Raw genomic sequence first — 18,643 nt, forward strand, 5'->3', positions numbered from 1 at the left:
TCTGTCATTGCGGCCACATCGCGCAAGAGGAGAGGAGACAGGAGAACAGTTTAAAAGAGAAATTGGAGTTGGATGGTGAAGGGTCTTTTAAAACATGCCAAGGTGTTCAGACTTTGTCCTAGGAGGGTAGGAGATAGCAGACATCTCTTGAGCTAGGGAGTGACAGGATTAGGGTTGTTTTTTCAGAAAGATAGCTGGTGGCTGTGGAGTTTGAGATGGACCCCAGGAGGGGTCAGGCCCCCAGACAGGAAGACTGGCTGGGTTTGAGCATTCCTGAGCTGATCTCGAGGCCTGCCCTGCCTGCTATTGACGCTGGCCTCCTGTGCCTATGAAGCAATTGAAATACGGCTAGTCCGTATTTAGGAGTGTAAAATACGCAGATTTCAAACACTTGGGATGAAAATGAGGTAAAATATCTCAATTTATGTCGACGACATGTTGAAATAATATTTTTAATCTATTGGATTAAGTATGAAAATTAATGATACCTGTTTCTTTTTACTTTTTGGGGTGGAATTATAAGAAATTTTATATGTATATAATATGTATGTATAGACTTGTAATATATTTCTGTTGGACAGTGCTGCTGTAGAATGAGGCAGTAATGAAAGCAATCCTAAAGTTCTTCTCAGAAACTTCCTCCTGGAAAACTACGGAATCATCAACTTTTAGCTCTGGCGAGGTACACAATAGGTCATCCAGGACAACATTCATCACTGTCATTCATTCATTCATTCATTCATTCATTCATTCATTCATATTTATGAGGTAAAAGCTAACAGTTAAGGAAAGAAAGCATTTCATTGGCACTTAGATCAAAAAGAAATTCCAAAATAATTCCAGAATTCTTATAATTTTAAGCTCAGTTTTCTTAAAAGTCTGTCCTGGCCAAAGATTAAAAACTAAAATGATCTGGAAGAGTAAGTGGAATATGTCTTTCAAAGGATCCTACATATATATTTTCTTCAGTTGAGGTTTTTACAAATTGAGCTAAGATATAATAACATTCTATGTCAAAATCTTAACAGTTCTAATTTGCAGAGCTCTCCACATCTTTTTTTTTTTATTCACCACTGTCTTTTTTTTTTTTTCTTTTTGGTGGGCAGCAAAGCAAGGTTTATTGAGCAATAGCAAAGTGATAGTACAAAGCTCCCAAGGAGGAAGGGGACCTACAGGGGTTGTCCCACCACTGTCTTATTTAGAAAACAAAACCCAGAATCTTAGAGAGGAGGAGGGGTTTGCCCAAGATCACACAGCTGTGAAAGACCTGAGGCAGAGCTAGAAGACCCAGTCTCCCCTCCCTTCCAGGCCTGCCCTTTTGTCACCACACTGGAAAACAAAGTGACCCTTCCTCCTGCCTTAGGGGGAACTGGCTTGAAAGGGGGGTTGTTCAGATGCCTTATTGGGTGTGCATACTTGGTTAGAGCTGAGCTTCCAGGGAAGGCACCCACTTAGCTCAACACTCGATCTTAGCTCAACAGCGATCTTCACATCCAGGTTGGAGAAGCTTCCATCCCATCTTGCTCTACTTGACCTGGAGGCAGGGAGGGACAAGGGACCAATGTTATCCTTTTAAGTAAGTGGAATTTCTCTGGGTAGCCGACCAGGCACACAGGTCTAGTCCTTAAGCGGCACTGGCCGTCCCCAGAGTTTGTCTCCACACGTCTCTGCTGGGCTGGACCAGTGTAGGGAAGGAGTGCCAACAGAGGGTCTCCAGGGGTGGCTGCCTGCGGAGGAAGTAGCAGGCACCAGAAGGCCGAGAAATGCTTTCAGATTCTCTAAATCACACTATAAATAGAGGCTGTTTTAGGAAGGCCCTCAGGTTAGGGAGGAGTTCGAGGGGTCTAGGCAGTGGGAGAAAAGTGACCTGTGTGTTAGTTTTAATCCATTCCTAACGTGATTTGATGCTGAAATTGTTCCCCCTTCGCCAGTGGGAGTCCTTCACGTGAGCGAGTGCACCCTATCGCCATGGCGCCCGTGGCCTCTGGAGGCTACTGTATTTTCTTGTACAATAAGGGCTTCCTGTACTTCCTGCCCCAGATCAAGATTCAACCATTTAAAAAGACATGTTCAAAACAAAACCAAAAAAAAAAAGGGTCATAGATACAGAGAACAGATTGGTGGTTGCCAGAGACAGAGTGGGGGTGGGGAGGAATGGGTGAAGGGGGTCAAAAGGTACAAAAAAAAAAAAGACGTGTTAAAGAAAACAGGCAGATTCTCTACTGACTAGAGGATAAACAGACTATCATTGAAAAGAAACATATCTTAACGTGAGAAATAGCTTTGCCATTTGTTATCAGAGGCAAAGCAGAAGTGAGAGTCATGGTGTCATAGCCCATGAGCACGAAGGGGCTGAATGTTGGGGCCCGGCGACACAGCATGGAGGTCACATGAGCTAACGTGAAGGAGTCTGTCAAAAAAACAAAATTCCACTGAGTGAATTTGAAGATCTAATTGGCTTTGTGAAGCGATTTCCGAACGGGGCGGCTCCTAGCATGTACAGGGATGCTCCTAGGAGTTGTTCAAAATGGAGGGTTTTTATAGGAAGGAGACTAGGGCAAGGACATTATTAGCCAAGGAAAGGATGATTACATCTTCTTTTTGAGGGGGAAGGGATGGCGGGGTTCTTATCATGTGGATTACCTTACCAGAGCTGATCAGGAAATTTCAGATTGACTGTTAAAATGTCACATTCCTGGGAGAGGTTCAAACGACAATGAGGTCTTGGTTTGCTGAGGTTGGGGACAAAGGACTCCATTTTGGGCTTCTTGTTCCTCTTTTAACAATTCCCAATGGCGAACTGAATATTTTAATATGGTTTCTAGGCTCAAGAGATTACAAAAAATTCTAGTGGCTAACAGCAGGGTCTGCAATCTTTAAAAGGACCTCAAGAACGGGTTCTCAGGCTCGAAATCATCTTCCTCTAGTGTGGTGTTGGCAAGTGCCAGGAGTGGCCACCTGGTTTTTGCCCTCCCGTGGGTGGCTCTGGGTGTGTCCACCCGGGAAGGTTCTGTGTACTGGCCCGGAGAGCAACACAGCAGAGAGCCTCTGGTGGCAACAGAAGAGCACAGATCAGTGGGAGACCAACTACTAGGACCCAACCAGCCCTATCAATTAAGGTCACTCAGATTGGGTCATTTGAAGAGAATTTGATAAAAAGATGATTTACAAAGGTGTGGACTGGAGGTAGGGAAACCAAGGTAAAATGTAGTGTCTGGGGCTGAAATTGGGCCTGAAGGAACAAGGGGAAGGTGTGGGTACTGAAATCCAGGGAGAAAGAGAGCATTCGAGAGTGTTCTCTTGTGAGCCCAAGCACAGGCTCACTGTGTGGAGTGGCCACAGCAGAGTTGTCACCTTCAGTCCTGGCCAGGCACAAGGAGGGAGCTGGGGAACAGAAACTCACATGTCTCTGACCTCCAGCCCCCCACTTTCCCGCCTGACTCCCTACCGGCCTAATCCAGTTGGAAGACAAAGGCCAAGGGACAGTCCAACCTCCTGGGGGCATAGAGCAGGACAGAAAAGAGCAGAGGTTGGACCTACAGCGGCAACAGAAGGTTTCAGCACCGCGGAGTAGAGAAAAAATCAGGAGGGGAGTGCTGTGTGGAGCAATCCCGAGCAAACCCTGGTCTGGAGCAAATGCATGTGTACATGGGCAGGAAGTATGCTGAGCCTCACTGTGCACTCTTCTTGTTTTGGGGTGACGGCAGTGACCGATGTCCACAATCTCCTGTGTACAAGGTGAGACGTCAAAGTCCTTAGTCCCCAAATGTTCCTCCCTACCCCCAAATGTCTTCTCCACTCACAGATTGGTGCTTGAAATTCTTCCCTTTTAGCTTTTTTTCTTTGAGTTAAAGGTTCTGCTAAATGTAAACTGTCCTTGACATTCACGACTACAAGCAAGGAAAAAAGGAAGCGAACACTTCCTGAGCTCCTACTCTCTGCCTACGCTCAACCCAAGAGGTTTGACAATGACGAAATCAATAATCACACCACAATCTCAGAAGGCAAGTATCATCCACACTGCAGGCACAAGAGCAGGGGGGAGGGCCAGAGCGAGCCGGAGAAGCAGGCTCCCGGCTGAGCAGGGAGCCTGACCTGGCCCAGGACCCCGGGATCATGATCTGAGCCGAAGGTAGATGCTTAACCGACCAAGCCACCCAGGCACCCCTCTCGCCTCTTACAAGGACACCAATCTCATCAAGGGAGCCCTACCCTCATGACCTCATCTAAACCTGATTACCGCCCAAAGGCCCCACCTCCAAATACCATCCCACTGGGGCTTACCATCACTTGTGGATTTGGGGGCCGACACAAACACTCAGTCCTTAAACAGAAATCTTGAGTACTTTTACCTAGGGTAGGTCCCCCCTGCTCTTCTGGTGACAGTGCCCTTGCCCAGCCCCCCAGGAAGGGCTCTGATGTAACAGTCTTCCCTTTCCCTTCCCTGACTCCAGTTGAACGCCCAATTTCAGTCTTCTAGCCTCACTGGATCTCACAGAAACCAATGCTCTCAGTAGTGACATGTTTGAACGCTATGGTGTTAATGTAGACAAAGCATCCTGGGTTCAAAATCCACTTATAATCTGTGTGGCCTTTGCCAATCACTCTGAAGTTCAATTTTCCCATCTGTAAAATGGAGAGAACACTACCTATTATGCAAAACTTACAGCACACTATTTGGGACCATGTTGGATTTATGGTGAATAGGGTTGTCTGGAAACCCACTCCTGATTCCCAGGCCTGGGCTTCTGCCTCCGACTCTCCATTTCCTATATTTGAAGTGCAAAATGTGACATTTATTAAGTGTTCTAGCATGCTGGGGGCCTTGCCCTGCCATAGATAGCCAGTGATCCTAACTGCGTCAGAGGATTGTCTGGTACACATGAGAAAACATACAGACAAATAAAAAAGAAAGACATGCGAGTGTGATGGGAAGGGGGTGGTGGTGGCTGGGATTTACTCTTGTACAGCCACCCTAGGGCGTGGGAAGTGCTAGAGAAACCCAAGAATTCTCCCAGGGGGTAGAATGATTAACCCCGCGGCTGGTTACCAGTCTGTGAGCTAGCTGCTGGGCTGGAGCGCCCTCTGGTGGCCATTCTGCTGAGCCCAGCTTTGTAAATTTTTGTTCTTTTTCTTAAGTCCAGTTCCTTTCAGTCTGCCCTTCTTTTCATTCACTCAACAAATTTTTACCGAGAATGTTTCTTGCCAGGGGATGGTCTAGGCACTGAGGATATAATGATGAACAAACAAAACCAGATCTCCGCAGTGTTCTTTCTCTAAACTAACTCAATATAGGCTTAGTAACTTCCATTTAGATCCTTGAAGCTTATTTTTTTTTTTTAAGATTTTATTTATTTATTTGAGAGAGAGAGAGAGACAAAGGGAGAGGCAGAAGCAGACTCCCCGCTGAGCAGGGAGTCTGTCTCGGGGCTTTATCCTAAGACCCCAAGATCATGACTTGAGCCAAAGGTAGACCCTTAACCAACTGAGCCACCCAGGTGCCCCTGGGTCCCTGAAGCCTATTATTTGCTCCTTCTTTTATATTACCAAAAGTGATTTAAAAAAAAAAAACTAGCACACATACAGCTTAAATAAAGTGAAACCAGAGCATTGTGTAATATTGGTGCCAATTTGAGGAGTGAGGTTTTTGGCTCAATTTTAAGTGACTTGCCAGTGTATCTTAGTAGCTTCCTTCCCTTATCATAGATTGCGCTTCTGATTTTCATGTGCTTTTCAGGTTTGTTCATGAGTGCACTTACAGGGGTTTCTCTAGGTCTGTGCTGTCCAAAACAGTAGCCGCCAGTCACATATGACTAAGTTTAAGTAATTAAGATTAAAATTTAGTTTTTTTAGTTGCACTACTCACATTTCCAGTGCTTAATACCCACATATGACTAGTGGCCGTCTCACTGGACAGGGAAGATATACAATGTTTTCATCACAGAGGGTTCTGCTGGATGACATGTAAGCAGTGATGGGGATCCCTCTGTGGGAATGTCGCATTGCCTTAGTGCCCAGGTATGATCTATCCACTCCTTTCTTCCACCTTCTGACCTACAGTTTGGAAATTGGCTTCTGACTGGTACCAGAAGGAAAACAGAGGGTGTGTGACTTGGAAGACCTAACTTCCTCCTGTTCACTGACCCTGTTGGGAGAGGTGCCCAGGGTCCCTGTTCCTCTTCAGCCCAGGCTCTCATCCAAGTGCAATCAGACCAACAGAGGGGCTGCTTCCCAGCCTGACCAGCCCTGTGGTTGCTTCTTCTTCCCTGGAGATTTGGTTGCCAAATGTTTGCCCCTTGGTCATGGGTCGCCAGCTCTGCTCTTGACCTATGCCCTTTCTGGCTCTAACTTTAGGCTAGAAGGGGCTTGGGGAATCTTCTTATTGACGGCTATACACAAGGAAGCGATTGAACACCTATAAGACAGTGAGTGGGCAATGAATAGGAGGGTGTCTGGAAAGTTGAAAGTCTTCACTCTTGGGCTACTTCCATTTACTTAGCATCAAAGATAGCTGGACAGTTTCCTGAACCACGGGCTCTTCCCATTTCCGCTACTAAGCAGCTCTGTGACTTTGGGCACGTCAGTATCTCATAAGTAGTGAAGGATGCGAGTGATGATTTCCAAGGTTTTCTGCAATTCTATACTCTAAAACTTGGCCAAAGCCTTTGTGACTCTGGTGGACAAAGACGTTATGATACAGACAAAACAGATTCCCTTCCCAAAGAGATATCTCCGAGCTCAGATGGCTTCACTGGTGAATTCTTTCAAATACCTATAGAAGAATAAATACGGATTTTCCACAACCTCTTCCAGAAAACAGAGAAGGAGAGAACACTTCCCAGCTCATTTTATGAGATCAGACAAAGACAATACTGGAAAAAAGAAAACTGTAAGCCAATATCTGTCACGAACTTAGAAAACAACCTAAAGATCAATATCTCTTATGAACTTAGACTGATATCTCTTACAAAATCCTCAATAAAATATTAGCAAATTGAATCCATCATTATAATACAATTATAAATACAAAAAATTATATACCATGACCAAGTAGGATTTATTCCACATACATAGTCTGATTCAATTTTCAAAAGTCCATCGTATCAAGTGACCAATAAAGCTGGGTTAAAAAATGTCTACTGTATCAACAGGCTAAAGAAAAAAGAAAGAAAAAGAAGGCTAAAGAAGAAAAATCATATAATCTTATCAACTGGTGTAGGAAAAGCATTTGACAAAATCCAACGATCATTCATGGTAAATATTCTCAACTTGGTAGAGAACATCTATGAAAAGCCTACAGCTAGCATCATCGTTGATGGTGAGTGACTGAATGCTTTCCCCCTTGAGAACAGGCAAGGATGTCTATTCTCATCACTCTTATTCAACATAGTACTGAAATTCCTAGCCACAGCAATGAGGAAGAAAAAGAATAAAAGGCATACAGAGTGGAAAGGAAGAAATAAAACTGTCCTTATTTGCAGATGACATGATTGCCCTTAAAGAAAATCCCGAAAGAATCTACCAAAAAAAAAAAAAAAAATCCTGTAACTGCTATATGAGTTTTGCAAGGATGCAGGATACAAGATTAACACACAAAAAATCAACCGCACTTCCATATACTAACAACAAACATGTAAAAACTGTATTTTAAAATGCTTTACCATTTATAATCGCTCCAAAGAAAATGAAATACTTAGGTATAAACTTAACAAAACATGCATAGGATCTGTGTGCTGAAAACTACAAAATGCTAAAGAAATAAATCAAAGAAGACCCAAATAAATGGATATACTGTGGTCATACATTGGAAGACTCAACACAGTAAAGATGTCAGTTCTCCCACAAATTCATCTATAGGTTTAATGTAATTTCTATCAAAATCCTAGCAAGGAAGTGAAATAAGTCAGTCAGAAAAAGACAAATGCCATATGCTTTCACTCATATGTGGAATTTAAGAAACAAAACAAAGAAAAGGAGACCAAAAAAACCCCCCAACCCAGATGCTTAACTATAGAGAACACACTGATGGTTACCAGAAGGGAGGTGGGTGGGGAATGGGTGAAATAGGGGATGGGGATTAAGAGCACACTCATGATGATGAACACTGAGTAACACTATATTGTACACCTGAAACTAATATAATATTGTATGTTAATTACACTGGAAAGTTTAATTTTTTAAAAAGACTTTATTTGAGAGAGAGAGAGAGAGATCACGAGCAGGGGCAGAGGGAGAAGGAGAAGCAGTCCCGATGCAGGACTTGATCCCAGGACCAGGGGTTCATGACCTGAGCCGAAGGCAGATGCTAAACCGACTGAGCCACCCAGGCACCCTACACTGGAATTAAAAAAAAAATGCTAGCAAGGTATTTTGTAGATGTAGATAAGCTTATCCTAACATTTAGATAGTAAAGCACAGGCCCTAGAATGACTAAAACAATCTTAGGGGGGGAAAAAGAATTAGCTGCATTTCTCTCCCCCGTATAAGATGAAACATACTGTAGAAGCTCAGGATGAAAGGGAAAGAGGATCAAACCCCGGCCAGCCCTGCCCTGAAAGAGCAGAGACCAGACTCTGGAGGCTGAGGCATCAATGATCACAGGGGCCCTGGAAGGCCGCAGGGGACACAGGAAGTCCTATTTCCCAGAGAAAATTCCCCATCCTCCTTGAGCTCCTTCATGAACGGCATGGACTTAGGTACCCCACGGTGCCTGGGAGGGAGACTCTGAAATGCCACTGTTTCTTGAGGGTGTCTCATGGGGGAGTCATATGTTCTCCTTCTTTCCCCAGGTACACCCATCATTTTTTAATTTAATTTAATTTTTTAATTTATTTGAGAGAGAGGGAGATTGAGAGAGAGAGAGTGCGCGCAAGCATGAGCAAGGGGGCATGGAAGAGGGAGAAGCAGACGAGCCTGATGCAGGACTTGATCCCAGGACCCTGGGATCACGCCCTGAGTCGAAGGCAGACGGTTAACTGACTGAGCCACCTAGGCGCCCCAGCACCCATAATTTGAAGGTAGACTGGTTTCTTCTTGTTCCTGGTTAATGGTTGTGTGCTAGACATGATTCTGAATATATCATTTGCTCTTTGCTTTCTGTGAACTCTCATTTTACTAGGAGAAAGGAGAGGCCTAGAGTATGTTTCAAATTTAGGCGAAGAGGCAAGACTGAAATTGGGGCTACTCAGAATAAGTCACACACAACGGTGAGATCAGGAATGGCAGTGATTGTTAATGTCTACTTTTCTATTTGATTCTTTTCCAAATCTGTCTGTCCTTTTCTAAAAATGTCCTATTTTCTTCATCACAAGCTGTATTCTCTTATCTCTTTAATATCTCTTGTTTTATAGTGTCTTTCAGATTACTCTATTATTTCTAGTTCTTGGGATGCTGATTCTCCTATTACCCGTGTCTCCTACTACCTGAATCTTCAGGAGGTTTACTTCTTGTGGTTTCCAAGTTGTTATTATGTATTCGGCTTCAGCCAAGACTGTTCTACTTTCAGGGAGAATGCTCTAGAAGTAGAACTGTTTTGCATCTCCTTTTGCTGGGGCGCTGGAGTGAAACAGAGCCTGGATGAACTTTTATGTTAATTTTTTGGCCTAGAATTCTCATATCATGGGACAGGTAGTGCAAATTTAGATCCACACAACACAGATTTGGGTTTGTTTGTTTGTTTTAAGATTTTATTTATTTATTTGATAGAGAGAGAGAGAGAGCACAAGAAGGGGGAGGGGCAGGCAGAGGGAGAGGGAGAAGCAGGCTTCCCGCTGAGCAGGGAGCCCAATGTCAGGACCCTGGGATCATGACCTGAGCCAAAGGCAGACGCTTAACCCACTGAGCCGCCCAGGTGCCCCTGGCTTGGTAATTTCTTATAGGAGCATTTCCCCCCCTTTATCTTGAGCTCCGAGACACAGCAATCTTGTTTTCTGCTTCTTTGGACTGGTGGGAAGAAATTTTCAAGTCCCATCTGGGCAGCGTTACACAAGGGTCTCAGTTCCAGCGTGCAGCCAGGCCCAGCCCCCGCCCGCTCCTTGAGAGCCACATCAGGCTCACGTGACAGCTCTCTCTAGCTGTGAGTTTTGGAACTTGGGGATTTCCTTCCCCCCCTTTTTTATCTCCTTTTCCTTTTTTTGACCTTGGTTATATATATTGTGAGTGTGTGTGTGTGTGTGTGTGTGTGTGTGTGTGTTATGGTTTATCCAGCACATTTATATGGTTTAGATACTTGTTGGGTCAGAGGACCTGTTTCCATTAACCCAGTCCTACCTATTATAGGAACCTCTTCTGAGGAATTTATTTAACAAAGTAACTTCCAGGGTATCCACAATATGTCTTGCTATAAGGATTCTTAATAAACATGATCTTATTAGAGTAAGAAAGAATTTTTATTTTATTTATTTATTTTTAAAGATTTTATTTATTTATTCGACAGAGATAGAGACAGCCAGCGAGAGAGGGAACACAAGCAGGGGGAGTGGGAGAGGAAGAAGCAGGCTCATAGCAGAGGAGCCTGATGTGGGGCTCGATCCCAGAACGCCAGGATCACGCCCTGAGCCAAAGGCAGACGCTTAACCGCTGTGCCACCCAGGCGCCCCAAGAAAGAATTTTTAAACATGCATTGTTATAAAAAAAGAATTTTGATTAATTAGAACATTCTATTACACCAACATGCTGATTAATTATGGTCAGTCTTCTACCACTTCAATCTTGATGTTTCTTGCTGCAAAAAGATGTCTTTGGTTTCAAGATTTTTCACTTGTGTTCTTCCTTCTCTAGGTAAAATCTTTTTTCTCTGCAGGAATGTAACATATTACTTTTAATCCTCAACTTCGTATATACACCTTTGCCCCTCCTCCATCAAGAAACAATTCAAAACTCACGTGCTTCCCCAAATCTCCCGGATTAGCTCTTATACTCCTTAACTCGCCCCTGCTCATACCCTACTTGAAGTGCATCAGATGATTTCGCCTTTGTTAACATGAGGGTTGGTGAGTATTTCTATTGTTTTAGATGTGTCTTTAATCATCTACGATAACGTGGGACTTGGTGGGAGCATTATTGCATCTTCTACTTACTTGCACATGTCACCAGGCCCCGAGGTGTTCCGTTCCCAGTGGGCTTTGGTTATTTTGCAGACAGAACAGCCTGAGATGAATACCCTCATTCCACTCTTCTCAGGGCCTCTTGGTCCCCACCAGGCATCCTGTCTCCAGAGGGCAGCGGCAACCCAAGGTCCCAGCTTGAGACCTCAGAGGCTTCATCTCTGTCCTGTGCCAACTGCTGAGCCCATTCCCCAGAGCGGGGCAGGAAGAGCCTCTTGAATAATGATGACATCAGGACCGCCCTCCTTCCCCAGCCAAGCTCTGTTTTAGAACCGGTGAGGTGACCAGTCCCCCCATCGGGCTGGAATTTCCTCTTCTGGTATTCAATGGCTTGTTAAGCGGTGGGGGGCTTGGGTGGGAGCCAAGAGAAATGGGAACAGTAGCTGAATGAAAGGCAATGGCCAGTGACCCTTTGGTCTGCAGGCTGGTGATGTTTGTGGAGAGACAGGGTTTCATTTTTATACTGGGGAGGTGGCAGAGGTCATTCAGGACTGGACTGGAGGGACTTGCTTTTACAGCCTATAGAGAGGATCCCGGCACTAGAAGTGGCCAAACGGAATTCTTAGCCGACGGAATATGGGGTTCCCCGTTCCGCGGGCCCCACTGTGTTTCCCTGTTGATCGTGGGGAGTGTGGGGAGCGTCTGAGTGCCCCTCCCGCTCCCTGCAAGCCTGGGAGTTCCTGGCTCCCGCCACACTGTCCTCCGATGCCTTTCTCCCTCCTAGGGCGGCTACCTTTGGTCCCAAATGGCATCACAGCGCTGGGATTACTTTCTAATCTGGGACAGATGTGATCTCAGGAGTGGGAGGGGAACAGAAGGTAAACCAAATCAAGCAAAGCAGCCCGGGTAAGAAATGAGCCCTAAATGACACCTAATTGGTCAAGCAAGACCTGGGCAGATTCGGTTGCTGCCGTGGCCCGGTGCGACGCGGGGCTGAGTGTCTGTGTTTTTCATGACTCCCGCTCCCCGTTTCGCCCAGGAAAGGCTCCCAACCAATGTGCAAGCAGTAGCCGGCTTTGGAAGCCACTGTCCCTCCCCCTCGACTTGCCAGCTTTCTCGCGGCCCTCCCGCGGCGCTCCAGAAGAGGGCGGGACCAGCTCACACCCCAAGGCGCCACCCCCCTTTTCCACTCTCAGGACAACTCCTTCACCCTTCAGAGAAGCTAAGGGGACAGAGGAAGGACGGTCCCTGGAGAAGACCTTCCCAGTAGGGCAGAGGTCATACGCAGTTGTTTGCCAGCAGGAAATTTGGGAAACAGTGGGGAGAGGCAGTAGGGCTCTCAGGAGGAAAGTTTCTGGTTCTTGCCGCCTTCTTCTTTTTTAAAGTTCGTAGGGCACAGGGGGAAAATGCGGGGTAGGGTGCAGACAGGAAGGAGGGGGTGTGGAAGTAAGTCCAAACGCAGCAACTGTCCCTCTAACTTGCTCACCACCTCATTACACAAACCCAGAAACTCCTCAAGATGCCCCCCACTTGAAGTAGATTTCCCTGGAGGGCTGGTCAGCTCTTAAACAGGTCCCCCACTGGTCTACAATGAGTTTGGCTTGCAAGCACCAACATAGCTGTAAAAGGTTTAATATTCTGTAAACAACCCTGAATTAGCAGATTAGTCTGGTAGATTCAGATCAGTCTTGGGAACCTTCAAGCCTTACAAGGCTGTTTGGTGGCAAGATTTCCCTTGACCTCCACTGCTGTGGCACGACCCCCATGAGAACGAGTGTGGCTGTGTTTCAACCAGACTTTACGTAGGGACACTTAAATTGGATTTCGTACAATTTACATGTGTCACGATATACACTTTTGACTTTATTGTGGTAAGAACACTTAACATGAAATCTATCCTTTTAACAAATTTTAGGTGTATAGTATGTTGTTGTTGACTAGAGGTCATTTGATTGTTTCTCAGCTCTTAAAAAGTTTAAGAAGTACCTTAGCTCTCAGGTCAGACAAAAAAATGGATGTGGGCCAGAACTGGCTCATGGGCTGTAGTTTGCCAGCCTCTGATCTAGAAAACCTGGGCAAGAGCAGCTAACTTCGAAGATTCTCTTTCAACATTAGCTACCAAAAAGCAAGGACAACAAAATCTGGGTTTTGTGAACGCAAGGGCCACTGGGGAAGAATCCCTGATCATTTCTGTTACTTCTCTCTCTGTCAATAAACCTCTTTTTTTTTAAGTTTCACATAGAAAGAGTCAATGAAGTTTCACTTTTGTTTTGTATAAGAAAACAGTAGACGTGTTCCAGCAATTTTCTAAAACAACAGACATGGAACCGAGAGCCTTGAAGCTGTTCAAGGATAAAGGTGGGGTCCTCCTACTTCGCAGAATGCAGTTTCTCCATCTGTCGTGGTGCTCACTGAGGCAGGCAGATGAGTCCTCATTCAGAAAGAGGACCTGCATCTTGGTCTCCATACCTCTGCCAGGCCCTTAGGAAGTAACAGAATTGGAGGAATACTCTTGTATATTCAATCCCATCACGTCTGCCCATGTTGGCACTGGTGGTTTCCAACATGGCCCTTGAGCTCCTTTTTGGTACATGTGTTTCCTGACTTCAGCGCCTTGATTCCTTTTCTTTTTTTTTTTTCAAGGAGATCAGTCCATGTGTGGCTATCACAGAAGCAGATTTGAAATGGAAATCCCCCTTTATCTTTTCTACCAGGATCCGATGGCTCCTCATTTCCCACTGGTTTTAGAGGGTTGGAATCCTCAAAACAGACCAACGAAGCTGGTCAGTGCCTTAAGCAGATTTGCATTGTTGGGTTTGGCTCCACATCGAGGATATTAGTAGAGGCCTCTTTAGAAAGGGTTGGCTGGTCCGTGGCCACTCAGTTGCTTTAATGTCCAGGATTTCGCTGGATACTGACCATTACTTATGGGCCCATGCAGAGAATCCTACCTGGTAGTAGGGTGGGTTTAAGTCCACAAGTGTCACGGGCTGGAGCTCCTTGAAACCCTCTTGGATGCTCTTCAATGTCGAGGAACAAGTATTCTTGCGGGGAAGAACTGTGCATCTCCGTCAGTTTGTTTCCTTAAGGATCTTCCAGGCAAGCCCAGAACAACTGTAGCACAGCCACTCTCCCTCCAAACAAAACCAAAAAAAAAAACCCCAAAAAACAAAAACCTAACTCCCCCCCCCAAGCTCTTAAGACTCTCTTCACCATCTCTACACTCAGCAATACTGAGCAAGTAGTTCTCTGAACCTACCAACTGCTTCAAGCCTCTGGATCTCAGCTCATGCTGTTCCAGACTTTCCCTCTGCCTGGAATGCCCTATCTCCTTTCATGTGGCTAACAGCAGCACTTCACAAAGAAAGCCTTCCCTTACCCCTGCCTCCCCTGCGTCAGAGCTGATGCTCCCCCCATTTCCTCTTCATATCTGAATTTGCACATTTCTGATACCCTAGAACAGGCCCTTCCTCAGCCACATTACAAGGTGAAAACCCCACCAGAATCTGACTTGACTCTGGACCAAAAAAGCAACAATCATTAAGAAGAGTACTTGAAATAGGTTTCACATCCTCTAAACTTGATGATGAACTTCTCTGTAGGTGTATAGCAGAACTGAAAAGAGTAACTACAAATAGTTTGAGGCCACAGTGGTTAGTCTGACATTTGAAACCCCAGCTTCTGGAACATCGTAGTTGTAACATCTTGTCAGCAGGTACAAAAATAACCTCTGAATTACCGACAGATAAATAAAATCTTAAAATATTGTTTATATTTATCTCTTTTTTAAGATATTATTTATTTATTTGAGAGAGAGAGAGAGAGAGAGAGCGAGCACATGAATGGGGGAGGAGGGGCAGAGGGAGGGGGAGAAGCAGACTCCCGGCTGAGCAGGGAGCTGGACCCAGGGAGCTCCATCCCAGGACCCTGGGATCATGACCTGAGCTAAGGGCAGACGCTTAACCGACTGAGCCACCCCGGCGCCTCTGTATATCTCTTTCCTATAAGATCTCCCTTTTTCTGCCTGTCTTACAAGTTAGTAAATATATGCAGAGCACTTAAAGCCGTTCACAGCATATCATAAGCAGTCGACAAACGTCAACTGTCAAAAAAAGGTTAGCTGTCTTAAATTGTACACACGTTAAATTCATTTTACACGCACACACACACACACCACACAGAGGATCCATATACAACTTTTTTTTTTTTTTTAACTGAGGAACGGACATTAAAAAACATTTTTGGGAGCGCCTGACTGGCTCAGTCGGAACAGCATGCAGGACTCTTGATCTCGGGGGTCGTGAATTTGATCACCACATTGGACGTAGAGATTACTTAAAATCTTTTTTAAAAACCCATTTTTTAACGTTCTGTACTGTAAGCTCTTGGAAGGGCAGAAGGTGCATCTGAACTATCTTTTATTTTCCTAAGCATACAGCAAAGCGCCTGCCGCATAGAAGGCTTTGGAAACACCCCAAGCCCAAAGTTACCTGAGCCTTCCACCCAGGGGTAAGCCCACCCTGAAAGTTTTTATAGAAGGTGAATGTAGGTCACAATAAACCGAGGACAGCGTTAGAAGTGAAAAAGGGTAAAACACACTCGTGCAGTCCATCCGTGGGGGAAGAGGGTGGGGAGTTAGGTGGGTGGGCTTCCTGTAAGCAGCGTCCCACTGGCATGAAGCTGGTATTTCCACCTGTGCTGCAGGGCTGCCCCTTTTTCCGCTTCTCCAGGGCTCCTGCCCTCCATCTGCCCAGCCTGGATGAGCCAGGCTACTCTCCGGCACCACCTGCATCTTGGCATTCCTATAGAAAGCTTTGGGGCCATAAACAAAAGTCTTTTCCTTTTAGCTCAGTTGTAACCACATAATGACTAGGGGCTTTGTTATCACTTTTTATTGCGGAATATTTCGAATACACACAAAAGTACAGAGGATAGTATTTCCCCTTCCGTATACCCATCGCCCAGCTTCCAGAACAGTCAATACAGGGTCAGACTTGTTTCATCTATATACTCACTGGATAATTTTGAAGGGAAGCTCAGTGATCCTATCATTTCACCTGGAATTACACAGTATCGCTAAAAGAGAAGAGCTTTTTATTAAAGAAACGTAACCGCAATAACATCACCATACCTAAAAAACCCCAGTCACTCTTAATATCATCAAATACTCTTTGAGTGTTTGAACTTCTTGGATTCTCTCATATTTTTATTCAATTTTTTTTAGATTTTTTAAATTGTGGTAAAACATACAGAACGTAAAGTTTGCCATTGTAACCACTGTTAGACGTACAACTCAGTGGCATTGATTGCACTCATGATGTGTAATCGTTAACACTATTTTTGATTTTTTTCATCGCCCCAAACAGAAATTCTGTACCTATTACGTACTAACTCTCCCCTTCCTGTCCCCTCAACCCCTGGTAATTTCTTATTTACTTTCTGTCCCTATGACTTTACCTATTCTAGATATTTCGTATAAGTGCAATCATAGCCTGTTTGTCCCCTCGTGTCTGGCTCATTTTGCTTAGCACAATGGTTTCAAGTTTCATCCAGAACTTTATTCCTTTTTAGGGCTGAACGGTGTTCCATTGCACGTATATATGTATGTACCTCGTTTTGTTACTCAGCCATCTGCTGATGGACGCTTGGGTTGCTTAGACCTTTGTGAATAATGCTGCTATGAACACTGGTGTACAAGCATCTGTTTGAGTCCATGCTTTTAGTCCTTTTGGATGCATACCTAGGAATGGAATTGCTGGGTCATCTGATAATTCTGTGTTTAATTTTTGAGACATGGCCAAACTGTTTTTCACAATGGCTTTACCATTTTACATTCCCACCACCAATGCAGAGGGTTTCAGTTTCTTCAGATCCTCTCCAGCACTTGTTATTTTCCATTTTCAAAAACTACAGCCATCTTAGTGGGTATGAAGTTCTGTCTCATTGTGGTTTTGATCTGCATTTCCCCAATGACTTATGATATAGAGCATCTTTTCATGTACTTATTGACTATTTGTAAGTCTTCTTTAGACAAATATCTGTTCAAGTCCTTTGCCCATTTTTAAATTGGATTGTTTGTCTTTTCGTTGTTGAGTTGCAGAAGCTCTTTATATATTCTGGATATTAAACCTTTATTAGATGTATGATTTACAAATATTTTCTCCTACACTGAAGATTGTTATTCCTCTCTCTCTTTTTTAAAAGATTTTATTTATTTGACAGAGAGAGAGAGCACAAAGGGGGGAGGAGCAGTAGGCAGAGGGAGAAGCAGGCTCCCTGCTGAGCAGAGAGCCCGACATGGGGCTTGATCCCAGACCCTGGGATCATGACCTGAGCCAAAGGCAGACGCTTAACCAACTGAGCCACCCAGGCACCCCTGTTATGCCACTCTCTTGATAGTGTTCTTTGATGCACAAAAATGTTTAATTCTAACGAAGTCAATTTATCTATTTCTCCTTCTAATGCCTGTGCTCTTGGTGTTATATTTAAGAAACTGTTGCCAAATCTAAGGTCATGAAGATTTGCCCCTATGTGTTTTTTAAAGAGTTTTATAGTTTTACTTCTTCAATTTAGGTCTTAGATTCATTTGTAGTTAATTTTTGTATACAGTGTGTCAGAAGTTCAGAAAGAGCAGAAGTAAAACCAATGAATCACCAAAGTAGTAATGAGTAGAAGTTTACTGCACACACACCAGAAGGATACTTCGTGAACTGGGAGCCTGAGGTTCAGAGGTATGTTGTTATAAAGCAGCTGATACAGTGAGGAGGTAGTAACTGTTTATTCTCTGCAGAGATTGGCTATCATGTTAGAAAATTTTTAAGTGATAGGGAATTGGTTAGTGGTTACCTCATATCAATTTTGGGGAAGAGTTTTAAGTTTTACTTATGATTTTCAGAGGCATAAGCAAGAAGTGACCCAGGTCAAGTTAGTCTCATTTGTCTTGCAAAATAAGCTAAATTAAGCTTTGCTTGTAGGATTTAACTGGTTTTGTCTGCTCAGGGAATTTTCAAGTCTGCTCTCGTGTTTGTTTTTAATAGTTGTAGTGTAGGTCCAACTTTGTGCTTTTATATGTGCATACCCAGTGTCCCCAGCATCATTTGTGGAAGAGACTGTTCTTTCTTTATCGAATGGTTGTGCCCCCTTCTTAACAATCAGTCGACCATGTGAGGGTTCATTTCTGGGCTCTCAATTCCATTCCATTGGTCTGCATATTTATCTTTATGCCAGTACCACACTGTTTTGATTACCGTTGCTTCACAGTAAGTTTTGAAATCAAAAAGTATGAATCCTCTACTTTGTTCTCCTTTTTCAAGTTTGTTTTGGCTATTTGTGGTTTCTTGAGATTTCATATGAATTTTATTTAATTTATTTTGTTTTTAATTTTATTGTAGCTTTATTTTTGAGGGGAGAGGGGCAGAGGGAGAGGGAGAGAATCTCAAGCAGGCTTCATGCTCAGTACAGAGCCTGACACGGGGCTCAATATCATGACCCTGAGATCATGACCTGAGCTGAAATCAAGAGTCAGACGCTTAACTGACAAAGCCACCCAGGCATCCCCATATGAATTTTAAGATGGGTTTTTCCATCTCTGAAAAAAG

Source organism: Ursus americanus, chromosome 27, assembly GCF_024610735.1.
Source record: "Ursus americanus isolate L20-20 chromosome 27, mUrsAme1.1.p, whole genome shotgun sequence".
In the NCBI taxonomy this organism is placed as follows: domain Eukaryota; kingdom Metazoa; phylum Chordata; class Mammalia; order Carnivora; family Ursidae; genus Ursus; species Ursus americanus.